The following is a 13,487-nucleotide window of genomic DNA, read 5'->3' as shown; positions in this document are numbered from 1 at the left end:
GTGAATGAGTCTGTGGACCGTGTACCGCAGAATCATTCACGTAGGGGGGGGACCGGGATCTGGGGGCCCCCTTGTTAAAGGGGGCTTCCAGATTCTGATAAGCCCCCCGCCCGCAGACCCCCACAACCACCGGCCAGGGTTGTGGGGAAGAGGCCCTTGTCCTCATCAACATGGGGACAAGGTGCTTTGGGGGGGGGAGCCCCCCTGCCCCAAAGCACCCCCCCCATGTTGAGGGCATGTGGCCTGGTATGGTTCAGGAGGGGGGGGGCGCTCGCTCGTCCCCCCCCCCTTTCCTGACCTGCCGGGCTGCATGCTCGGATAAAGGTCTGGTATGGATATTGAGGGGGACCCACGCTGTTTTTTTTTTAAATTTCAGCTTGGAGTTCCCCCTTAATATCCATACCAGACCTGAAGGGCTTGGTATGGATGAGAGGGGGGACCCACGCTGTTTTTTTTTTTTTTTTTTTTATTGCGGACCTTTATTTTTACATTCAGCTTTCAAAATAAATTTTATCTAGACCTTCAAAATAAGTAAAATCATTACAGAAATAATTATAAAGGATAAGAAACAAAAATATAATCACTAAAACGAAGGAAATCTAATTAGATTACATGAAGATATGCTTAATGCTGTTTATTAAACACAGTAGTCGCGACCGAGTGCCGGCTGTCAGAGGAATCCACAATCAGATTCACTATTAGTCAGTGGCTAAAAAGCAAACGCCCATGGCAGAGGACTAAAAGGTGTTCTGCACATGCTCAGTTCTATCTGCCAAAGACACTGCACGGGCATCTAGATTTTTACTGTGTCGATTTCCTTGAGAAAAACGATTTTTAACACATTCTTAATTTTTTTGGAAATAGCAGATATTGTTTAAAGTGAAGTCCTGATATTTGGCAAAGCAAATTTCTAAGTGAACATGTCTCTACAGTGATTTTTCATGGTGTTAGACGTGCTTCTTAGCAAGTCTGCTTTTGTGAGTCTGATTCCGGGCGTGTGTCTTTTTGTGAATTAGATTGGGCGTCTGCTTATGGGCTCTGCTCAATAGTGAATTAGGTTGCAGGGTCAAAAATGGACGGACGCCCATGAAAATTGGGCTTAAGCCCATAAATATGCGCCCACGCCCAATAGTGAATCAGGGCCATATAGTCCATAAAGAAGACAATAAAGTCCAAATGAATAATGGGCTCCACAATCAATCTGTGAAACTAATCTCTAGTTCCATAAATGTGGTGTTGTTAATATAAATCCTTTGTCATCCAATTAATCACCAACATGTGCAAACCACCAACATGTGAGTAAATGGAGGCTTATCAGATGTAAAGACCCCTTAACTATAGGGGGTCATCACCAGCTTTCTGTAGATAAAATATCATCCAGACTTCCATGCCAGGACCCAAGATCTCTCAAGTCAGGACACAGAATCCACAGGCATCAGTAAGTCATCCTCATTAAGATATCAAAATAGTGTCATGAAAAATAAAATATGCCTCTCATAGTGCAATATGTTTTATATACCTTTATTCGTGCAAATAAAATCCTACTTAAAGGCTTAGGAATAATATAAGCATTAAAAAAAAAAATTCCTAAGATGTCCAACAGCGTGATGATGTCAGAGGGATGCTCAGTAGTGTTTTCAATTTCTTCCATGCAGACACATATCTCTTTTATGAGTTCAGATATCTCCGTCCTGTATGTCTTCTCTATGTGTTTCCCACAGTGCTCAAAATCCTTCTGAGTAGGCAAAGATTTAATATATGAGTGCAGAGATCTGATTTGGGACTCCAATTCCCAGCCATTCGCACAGCACAGTGAGATTTGAGAGAGGCAGTGTTAACGATGAGACAGTCTGTCAGAGCCTCCTGGGGAGGGGGGGCGGCCGAGGAAGCTCACCTGCATATTGGCCGCGGGCTCCGATCTGGAAGGAGAAGGAGGTTCCAGCACCATCTTGCTGGTTGGTTTGTGTGCTGCTGCGGTCACAGATCTGGTGAAAAAGTGACCCAAATTGGCTCTGGAGTGACCCCCTCTGGATATCGTAGGGTCCTTGGGTTGGTGCTTGCCCATGTGTGGGGTGAAGAGGCAGTGGGTAAAGAGCCCTACGGGAGACACTTGGGCTGGGAGCTACAGAGGAACATGTCCTACAGCTCCATGTGCCAAGCCATGCCCCCTGATTTGGCCTTATATTAAAGGGAAATCTGCATGCAAGTTGTTCTGTCTCACAAAAATGTTTCAACCCAGGTGGCAGAAATAGGAGACACCTTTCACAAACTTGGCTTTTTGCAAACAATTTTCTCTTTTACTTGACAAACCAAATAATTGTGTTTTTCCATTTTCCATTCCATTTCTATAAGAACTAGATCAGTTGAGTCATTTTAGTTACTTTAAAATTAACACTTTGAAGTCCCAATGCCTCAATGTCACTTTCACTTAAGGAGATTGGGACTTTCTGATGACTTTATTTCAAATTTGTTGGGTGCCTCACTCAATTAAGTACCTGGGGTACACATTTCATCATACAAGGATTAGCTCTATGAGCATAATTATCTACCTCTACATCTACTTCTCACTACTAACCGTAGATTGCTCTCCTGTGCTTTGCTATCACTATCTTAGCTGCTAGATTTTATGAAACTAGTCTCTTCAAATAAGTGAGAATTTTCCCTATGAAATTTGTTGAATAGGCATTTGTGCATTTTTATTAAAGCCTTTTGCATTAAAAGACCCTCTCCCTGCTGAGTTTTTTTTTGCATTGGTACAAATACTTCTTGGCAGTGCCCAACTACCAATGCTCTTTTTTTAAATAAAATATTTCACATTAGCCTAAAGGAGCACTATTTTCAGTATTTGTGAACTTCCAAAAGGGTTTGGTGAATGTGCAGTGAACTGAACTTTGCTTGATTCTCTTATCACTACTTAACATATAAAAGCCAGAGGGCCAGCAATACATACATAGCATGTTAGGAAATTGACATCAGTAATTTCAACCTACTTGTTCTTGCAAGGGTTCCGTAAACTATATCTTGACCTTTTAACTGTCAATTACTGAGCAATAGCTTAATGGTCATAAATGGAACTTGCTATCTAATCAGTAGGAATGAGCTTTAAGTTTGGGTTGAAGGTGCCTTTGTACCAAACTCTAACTGTGCAAGGTTCTCAACACTAAATAGCCTGGAATTGAAATGGACATTTGACATGGTGGGACTTTCAAGGCACAGTACAATCATTCTCATAAAATATACATTTTATTAATACACACACAATAAAACAATTTTTGACATCAAATTATATAACTAAAATTGCAGTTGCCTTGAGAGCAACAACTCAAGATACATTACAAATCATGAAATACAGATGTAGATTCTCTGAAAGCTCAACGTGTTTCTTGGAATTTATTCACTTTGTCAGGAGCCAGAGATGATTTAACGCTAAATCTAAAGAAATATATACATCATATTAACATATATTAATGCATTCTGCTTTTTGTCCATATGTTGTAAATAATATACTTACCTGAATGCATCCAAAAGGAAAAGAAACCTTAACAGAAGAGCCAATGTCAGAGATTCGGGAAGGGAGGCACATGTAAATGTAAAAAGTCATCAGCTCAAATACTTGTTGAAAGACATTGAGCGACCATGTTGATAGTATGTTCCATAGACATGTTGAAATGGAGAAGGTCTATGATTATAGGGTATATGCAATGTAAAATGACACTAAATGGTGTATTTGGTGCCTTGAAAGTCCCACCATGTCAAATGTCTGTTTAAATTCAATTATTGGGATGTGGCACTTCTCAGGCCAAGACATGTTTAGAGTAAATAGCCTTGTTTGACAAGTTCAGCTTCCCAGTATTACTATGCCATACTACTGTATGGACAAGCTCATTAATGGTCAATTACATCACTTCGCAAGTTGGTTTGTTGACATTCAGCAGCCGTCTGGAGAAATGTAATTCCTGCTGATAGTGCAAAAGAGAAGATCATTGGCTTATGTGACAGTGTGAGGCCCTGCACTGTGAAAATGAAAGTGGAAATTTTCAGGGTTTGCATTTTGCTGAGTGCAGGGCTCTGGGATATCAATTTAGAATTTAGAAAAATTATCTTTTGGTTTTCACCAGGTTTTGATATTCCTGGATTGAATTTCAGAGTTTGAAGACTTTGAATTTTTATGTTTTGGCTGGGAAGATGTCTCCAACCCAGTGTCTAGGTCTTGCAGGAGACTGACAGGCTGTGAGTGCAGCTTCACACAGCCCTCATAATGAAGGACCTGGCTATAGCTCAGAGATCCCATCAAGAGACAGATGTGTTCCACTCAGGAGAAAGTACTCTATGCTGGAGATGAGAGATTCCTTGTCTATAGGGCTAACAGAACCTAAATGGCTAAGTGAGCCTGGAGGACTGAGAGAGCCAAGGCAACAAGGCAAGTGCAGAGGACTGAGGGAATTTGGAGGTCTCAGAGGAGCAAAAGAGCCAGGGGTGTCAGGAGATCTCCTGTGCAGAGAGCCAGGGAAGTCAGGAGAACTGGGTGAGCTGAGAAAGGGGCATAGAAACACAGAGGTGCTATGTAAGATGGTCTGAGAGACTCACAATAAGCCAAAGGCCAAGATTTGGGGCCTAAGCAGTGGTGCTGCTGAAGAGAACCAGATGACCTGGTTTCGATGGGGAAAAAAACATGCATGGACAACTGTTTCTGTTGAACTTTATTTATTTTATTTATTTAAAATAAAAGCAAGCCCGAAACCACAGTTTGAACTGGTTTGTACTCACTAAAAAGCCTTCTAACACTGAGCTAAATTCCCCAACTTATCACACATTCACACATGGGTCATCGTGTTTTGATTGGGCAGGTCATAAGGCATCATTCATCATGTTTGACGACAGATCTTGGAGTTCCCCTTTAACATCCATGTCAGATCCTCGTCAATTAAAAGGGTCTAGCATGGATTTTTGGATGACTGGAAAACAGTGTTTTTTGCACCAGAGTTCCCTATAAAATTCATACAATGCCCTCATCAAGGAAAAGATTTTGCCATGGACTTTGAGGAAAAATCCTGGTCACTTGGTTTACAAACAGAACATAACAAGCAGGAAATGTAAATTAGTGGCAAATACTTTTTTTTCTAAATGTCACTGTTGCTTTAGTACATCATACAGGTGTGCCACTTCATGTGCAGGTTAAAGCATTCCCCAAGCATTTTGTTTAAAAGAAAGTGTATTTTTAATGTTGCACTTTAAGCTGAATCAAAGAACTGCTCCTCACTGAACAGTATTAAAAAAAAAAAGGTTTTTGAAGTGGTACTGATCCCTCATACATGTGTTCAGCTAACTATACCTTTTTCCCAGAAGTTTGAAAATTGGCCCTGAAAAAATAGCGGAATTAAAAGAATGAGAATTGGCTCCCATTACATTTTCATGGGGTTTGTGTACTATATTTGAGGGGATATTTTTGTTTCCTTGAGGAATGTCCAGAAAACTTTGTTCAGGTTGGCTTATAGCTACTGGTAAGTGGGGTTTTTTTGTCTTGATATTTCTCCTTTTTATAGCTACAAATCTCTATAAGAGGATAATCAGGGGTTACATTTTTAAGGTCTGGTTCACATATAGTATATGCGGTTTGGATGCAGTTTGAACCACATCCAATCCGCATGACATGTGAAATAACATTGCTTCCTATGGTGCCTGTTAACATATGTCCGGTGCAGGAGAGGTGTGGAATCAGTGCGGTTTGAAAGAGAATCATGTCAGATTTCTGAGAAGCGCGGTTCAGTTCAGGTGTGGATTACAGGCTATTGCCTTCTATGGGAACCATCCCTAAACCTCATATATGTCATGAGCTTTGAACAGGATTTCACTTCAGGACCAGGTTTCAAAACTGCTTGCTCTCCCTCTCCACCTCAGCACCTCCTCTCCTTGCACAAAATCCTGTCCTGTGCCTTGCAAAACTGCATCCAAACCTGACATAAACCTGTGAACAGTACAATACACAGCTGTGTCACAAAAACCTATCCTGAACTGGCCCTAAACCTGCCCTGAACCTCTGAACAAGTTGATTGCAATCTGCACTGAAACCGAACTTTCAAATCCGCACTGCACATGTGTGAATCAGCTCTAAGCAATGTTTGTTGCATCTCAATTCAAATATAATATACAGCACCAACAGAAAGAATTATTTAGCCTGTGTGTGCGCATATATATATATACACACACACACACACACTGCTAAAAAAAAATTAAAGGAACACTTTGAAAACACATCAGATCTCAATGGGGAAAATATCATGCTGGATATCTATACTGAAATGGAGTGAGTAATGTGTTAGGAAGGTAAGGATGCCCCATCATTTGATGGAAGTGAAAATGATTAACCTACAGAGGAATGAATTTAAAGAAACCTCGAAAATAAAAGTGAAAAAATTATGCAGCAGGCTAGTCCAGTTTGCTGAAATTTCATTGCAGCAACTCAGAATGGTAGTCAGTAGTTTGTATGGCCCCCATGTGCTTGTATGCATGCCTGACAATGTCGGGGCATGCTCCTAATGAGACAACGCATGGTATCCTTGGAATAGGGCATCACTGAGCTCCTGGACAGTCTGGGGTGCAACCTGGCAACATCAAATGGACTGTAACATGATATCCCAGAGGCGTTCTATGGGATTTAAGTCATCAAGCGTGGGGGCCATTCAATTGTATCAATTCCTTCATCCTCCAGGAACTGCCTGCATACTCTTGCCACATGAAGCCTGGCATTGTCGTGCACCAGGAGGAACCCAGGACCCACTGCACCAGCATAGGGTCTGACAATGGGTTCAAGAATTTAATCTTGATACCTAATGGCAGTCAGGGTGTCATTGTCTAGCCTGTAGAGGTCTGTGCGTCCCTCCATAGATATTCCTCCCCAGACCATCACTGACCCACCACCAAAACGGTCATGCTGAACAATGTACAGGCAGCATAACATTCTCCATGGTTTCTCCAGACCCTTTCACGTCTGTCACATGTGCTCAGGGTGAACCTGCTCTCATCTGTTAAAAGAACTGGGCACCAGTGGCAGACCTGCCAGTTCTGGTGTTCAATGGCAAATGCCAATCGAGCTCTATGGTCCCGGGCAGTGAGCACAGGGCCCACTAGAGGATGTTGGGCCCTCAGGTTACTCTCATGAAGTCTGTTTATGATTGTTTGGTCAGAGACATTCACACCAGTGGCCTAATGGAGCCCATTTTGTAGGGCTCTGGCAGTGCTCATCCTGTTTCTCCTTGTGCAAAGGAGCAGATACCGGTCCTGCTGATGGGTTAATGACCTTCTATGACCCTGTCCAGCTTTCCTAGAGTAACTGCCTGTCTCCTGGAATCTCCTCCATGCTCTTGAGACTGTGCTGGGAGGCACAGCAAACCTTCTGGTAATGTCACGTATTGATGTGCCATCCTGGAGGAGTTGGACTGCCTGTGCAACTTCTGTAGGGTCTAGTATCGCATCATGCTACCAGTAGTGACACTGACCCTAGCCAAATGCAAACTAGTGAAAAACAGTCAGAAAGGATGAGTAGAGAAAAAATGTCAGTGGCCTCCACCTGTAAAACCATTCCTGTTTTGGGGGTCATATCATTGTTACCCATATAGTGGACCTGTTGGTAATTTCAATAGCACCAAAGCAGCTGAAACTGAATACCAACCCCCTCTGCTACTTAACTGACCAGATCAATATAGTTTAATTAACTTCATGCTATACTCTGATTAAAAAATGCTCCTTTAATTTTTTCGAACAGAGTGTGTGTATATATGTATGTATATGTATGTATATAGGACTGAATCTTTATCTCTCTCGGGCCTCTCATCACTTCAGCATTGAGAGGTTTTTTTCTCATTCGCTATTGAAAAATCCAGCAGCATTTAAAGCAACATGTATTATTGCTTTTAACATAAAACAAAGTGTAAATAAGTGTATAGGATTTATGAATTAAACATATTGTTGCCACAGGGTTTGAAATTTCAATTTGATCTTTTCTGTATTTGTTTCTTTTTTTCCTTTCATATTCTACTATGATCTATGGACTATGGATTATGGAAACACTCAAATGATCCTGTATTAAGATCAGTAGTCACACCTGTTGTTTATTTGTGTTGTTTACAATAAAAACTGTTGATGTTCAATTGTTTCATGTCTCTTCTAGTCTCTGAATTTATATGCCATTATTTACTTTGTGATCTTCAGCTTGACAAAGGGCATGGATGCTTGAAACAATGATGAATTTTTCATTACAGATAGAACAATAAAAATAGGCTCTTCAAGCTGCTTCCACCTGCAACCACTTCAGATGTTTGTTTATTTTATGATGGAATTTTTTTTGCTAGCCTCTAATGGCTTAATGGAAAAAACCTAAACCATATCTTAATTTGAAGATCACAGGAGAGAAGAACATATCAACGCAAACTTCAACTGACTCCAATGGTAAAATAGGAAATTCTACTTCACGTTTTTAGCTTCACTCTTTATAGCATGCTTCCCAGAGGCTAAACACATTTAGCATATTATTGAGGCTAGTAAGAATGCTCTTTGGGTTTAGGTTGACAATGAGTTCAACCCAAACCCAAGATGTTCATAGTTTGCTGAAAGGTCTAACATAATGGCCAGTTCACCTGCCCATGTGTCTAAACCTCGGACTTCTACATGCAGGACTCATTAATTTAGTGGCAGCATTTCTACCACTACTAATTGTGCCAGTGCATCCCAAATCATGAACATATTTGTTCAATGTTGTGACTTGGGATCCATTTTATTTACATTTAGCAGCTGACCAGTGAGTGTGTTTGTGTTGTCAGGTTATAGGGACACTGCTCATCATAATAGATGATAGAGGCTACAGTACATTGCTGGATGGCATGATTGATTTATGTAACAGGAAATTATGTAATAAAAAATTAGTAACAAGGGTAACCATGTACCCCTTAGTTATTTGTATTGGGTAACAATATCTGGAGCCCTCCATTTTTAAAGGGGGTTTCCAGATTCTGATAAGCCCCCCACAGAACTCCATATCAACCTGGCCAGAGATGTGGGAAAGAGGCCCTTCAAAAAACAAGGTGTCACACTCCACTATCAATAATGATATATATATATATATATATATATGGATTAAATTCAATAAATTAAATAAATAAAATGAGTGAATGAGTACAACTTTAATTCAGCAGTGTGATATTACAATCATGCTGTTGCTGCCTGCATGTCTTTGAATAATCCGTGATTTTGACATCGCCAAAATCCGCACGTTCCTAACCCCAGAAACCACTAAACAGCTCATCCACTCCCTCATCATATCACGACTCGACTACTGCAACTCCCTCCTCATTGGCCTGCCTCGCCGCTGGCTATCCCCGCTTCAGTCGATCCTGAATACGGCTGCCAGACCCATTCACCTTTCCAACCGCTCCATTTCCGCCACCCCCCTCTGCCAATCCCTCCACTGGCTTCCGATTGCGCAACGGATCAAATTTAAAATCCTAACACTGACGTACAAAGCTGTCCACCATACTGCCCCGAACTACATCACTGACCTAATATCCAAGTACCGCCCAGCACGCACACTCCGCTCCTCACAAGACCTCCTTCTCTCTAGTTCCCTGGTCTTCTCCTCCCATGCCCCCCTCCAGGACTTCTCCAGGGTGTCACCCATCCTCTGGAACTCCCTTCCCCAACCCATCAGATTATCACCTACTCTCCTCTCCTTTAGGCACACCCTGAAAACCCATCTCTTCAGGGAAGCCTACCTCACCCCCTGCTAACTTGCTGACCTCCTCCACTCTTCCTACCACTCCATCCCCCACAGCTATCTCCTCCTGTACCACTATCCCGTCCCTTCTAGATTGTAAGCTCGAAAGAGCAGGGCCCTCGATCTCCTCATGTTTTGCATTGTATTGGTATTGTTCTGTCACATGTTCTGTCCCCCTTTGTAATGTACAGCGCTGAGTGAACTATTGGCGCTTTATAAATACTGTATAATAATAATAATAATAATTTTGAAGTGTCTTCTAATGGTGTAATACAAAGTAAATAATGTATAGTCTACCAATCTTAAATAATGTGCTCATTCACCAGTTGTGCTCTCACCTGAGGTATATGACCAAACTGTTAAGTGAGGTCATAAAAGCTTGTGTCCTGTTAAATAATGGGTTTAAGTGAAATCTCCATTAATGTATGTAAATAATGTTATAATTACAAGTATATTTTAGTTAGATGGAAATATACAGTATTTAAACCATTGAGTGTTTTGCAGCATCAAACTACTCCTAGCTTCCATACTGGTGTAAATATATATAGAGTTTTCCACTATACAAGTTGTGGTCTTTTGTTGTCCCCTTAGCACATCTCACATGAGTGGTAAACAGCAGTCTTCTCTGAACTTCCAATCAGGCTGTCCCCAATACACATTTGCTAGGTACAGTGTCCAATTAGTGAGCATTATATTAGCCACAGTACAGAAAGGAGGGGGGATATAAGGCCTGGTCACCCAGCTGGGGGTCTCTTTTGTGTTGGCAGGATGACCAGACCTGAAGTTGAGAGGTAAAAGAACTTCATACTTGTATTGTACATTGTATTTTAAACATGGTTTTGTGGGTAAATTGTAAATATCGTATAAGTCAAGGGACTTAAATTGTACATTGTGTTGTAAATACTGCTTAGCGGGTAATTTTTATACATTATGTAACTCTATCAATAAATGTATATTGCAGATGTAACTACCTCTTTTGTGTAGGAACTCTCAGATCTAGCTGGGTAGATGCAAAAACTCCTACAAGGATTGGGGTGCATTCACAAATACATGTAACCTAGTCATCAGTCCTTTTAATTGGACTCCAAGATGAACAGCTGGATATATCTCTGTTTCCCAGATGGATGGATGGATGGATGAATGGAGGTTTTCCCTTTTCCCAGCAGGGGGTCTCGCTACTTCCTAGAGACCATTTTTCTGGAGGCGGATGGATGGAATTATCCCTCTTCCCACTAGGGGGTCTCTTCACTTCCTTCAGACTTTTTTCTCCATCTGCATATATACCATGTAATAAAAAATAGAATATAGTGCCTTATCTTCTTCTTAAAATATTTATTAAACAAATGTAGTACACTCACATGACGTATAAATTAAAATCGCCTTTGCACAAAATTGCAGGATCGTTAATGTGTTTGCCACACTCCCATATACTTGCGGTGTAGTTGCCTTTAAGAATCGTGACATCAGAGCCCCTCCATACCGGATGCAATAAGGGCCTGCAATGGATTTTTTTTTTGCATAGGAACCCCCTTAAAAATTCACACCAGACCCATATTTAAGATATGTGTCTGGTATGGATCTTTTTTTTCTTTTACAAGCCTTGTGACATGATATGTTTCAGGAGGGAGCCACAAGCTTGCTGTTACCTCCTTCCCTGGAAACCAAGGCTAAAACCCCCAGACCCCTTTCTCCATTGCTCCATGTTGATGGGGACAAGGGCCTCATCCCCACATTCCTGGCCCAGTGGATGTGGAAGTCTGCAGGGGGACTTATTGGAATTCTGAATCCCTTTAAAATAAGGGGACCCAAAAAAATCCAGCACCCCTGTATGTGAATGAGGAAGGGATATATACTTTGTTACTAAGTTACAAATACATTGACAAACTAAATAAACAGAAAAGAACACAATTTAAATTTGATGTCAATCATGTTCCCCAGTAATGTACAGTTGCAAGAAAAAGTATGTGAACCCCTTGGGATTACGTGGAGTTTTGCATGAATTGGGCATAAAATGTGCTCTGAACATCATCTAAGCCACAATAATAGAAGAACACAGTCTGCTGAACATAATACTACACAAACATTAGATGTTGCCATGGTTTAATTGCACATAACATGTAAACATTCACAGTGCAGTTAACAATGCTTTTAAGAACATCTTTTTTTTATTTTTTTTTGCATGGGTACATTTTCTCCATGGCAATGTCCAGCTTTATTCCATTTTTTAAATAAAAACTTGCAAATATACCATGAAAAAGGCCATAAAAATTGCAAGATTTTGTTCTCACTTTAATGGGCTGTGGGTGCTGTATTGGGATTGGCGATGTTAGTGTTCAACAATCGTATAGCAAACTGAAATTTTGCTTGGTTTGCTTATTACTATAGGTTAGTCCATGTACGTTTTTCAGAACAGTAGCCATTGTGCTCTATTAATAAAGTACATCACAGTTTACAATTCATGCTATAAAATTACCTTTATAAGAAATGTAGCATGTATACATGAAAAAAATGACAAAGTAAAGCACACCCTTTAATGCTACATTCACTTTACAATGTGCCATCCAATCACTTCTGTGCTGCAGTGGAAAAAAAATCTCTTCTGTGAATGGATTAGTCTTTGTCCCCTAAAGGCAAAAGTTCCCAGTCCTTCCAATTTTAGAAATGTATCATGTATACATGAAAAAAAATGACAAAGTAAAGCACACCCTTTAATGCTACATTCACTTTTCAGTGTACCATCCAATCACTTCTGTGCTGCAGTGGAAAAAAATCTCTTCTGTGAATGGATTAGTGGTTGTCCCCTAAAGGCAAAAGTTCCCAGTCCTTCCAATTTTAGAAATGTATCATGTATACATGAAAAAAAATAACAAAGTAAAGCACACCCTTTAATGCTACATTCACTTTACAATGTGCCATCCAATCACTTCTGTGCTGCAGTGGAAAAAAATCTCTTCTGTGAATGGATTAGTGGTTGTCCCCTAAAGGCAAAAGTTCCCAGTCCCCCCAATTTTAGAAATGTATCATGTATACATGAATAAAATGACAAAGTAAAGCATACCCTTTAATGCTACATTCACTTTTCAATGTACCATCCAATCACTTCTGTGCTGCAGTGGAAAAAAATCTCTTCTGTGAATGGATTAGTGGTTGTCCCCTAAAGGCAAAAATTCCCAGTGCTCCCAATTAAAAATATTATTTTAAAAATTATTTTGAAAAGATTGGTTTGAAGGGAAGAAATACTAGGTAAAATTCAACCTTTTAGAAATTAATTTCCTTTGTTACTAAGTTCATCAAAGAACATAGCTGACATCTACTTTTGAGTCAGATGAGGTTTTTAATGATGTGGTGTTCTGCAAATGCAGTGTCAATACCTCAGGTATTCCTTACAGTTGTGAGAATTTTTATTTGCATCATTTGTTTTATTGACGCTTTATTTTAATGAACAAAATGCTACAGAAAACACAAAGTGATCTTTCAATTTGATAGCTAAAAGTGTTACTCAACCTTAAATTAGTGATAATAAAAAGAAACAAAAATATCATTGATTAAAGTCTTATTAAGCATATAACCTTGCATTACATTTTAGGAAGAACGTATTGGAGAAAGGTAGGCACCTTGATATATCTCCTTATTTCTGTGTCCTTTATCTACAAATCTTCAGCTGCAAAGTTTGATTCCTGGCATGCTTTCACTTACTGCATAATTATAAAATGGGTTGGAT

Source organism: Staurois parvus, unplaced genomic scaffold (assembly GCF_062004578.1).
Source record: "Staurois parvus isolate SC_StPar_1 unplaced genomic scaffold, SC_StPar_1.0 ptg000264l, whole genome shotgun sequence".
In the NCBI taxonomy this organism is placed as follows: domain Eukaryota; kingdom Metazoa; phylum Chordata; class Amphibia; order Anura; family Ranidae; genus Staurois; species Staurois parvus.
The sequence above is the reverse complement of the archived record's forward strand: the minus strand, read 5'-3'. Positions refer to the sequence as shown.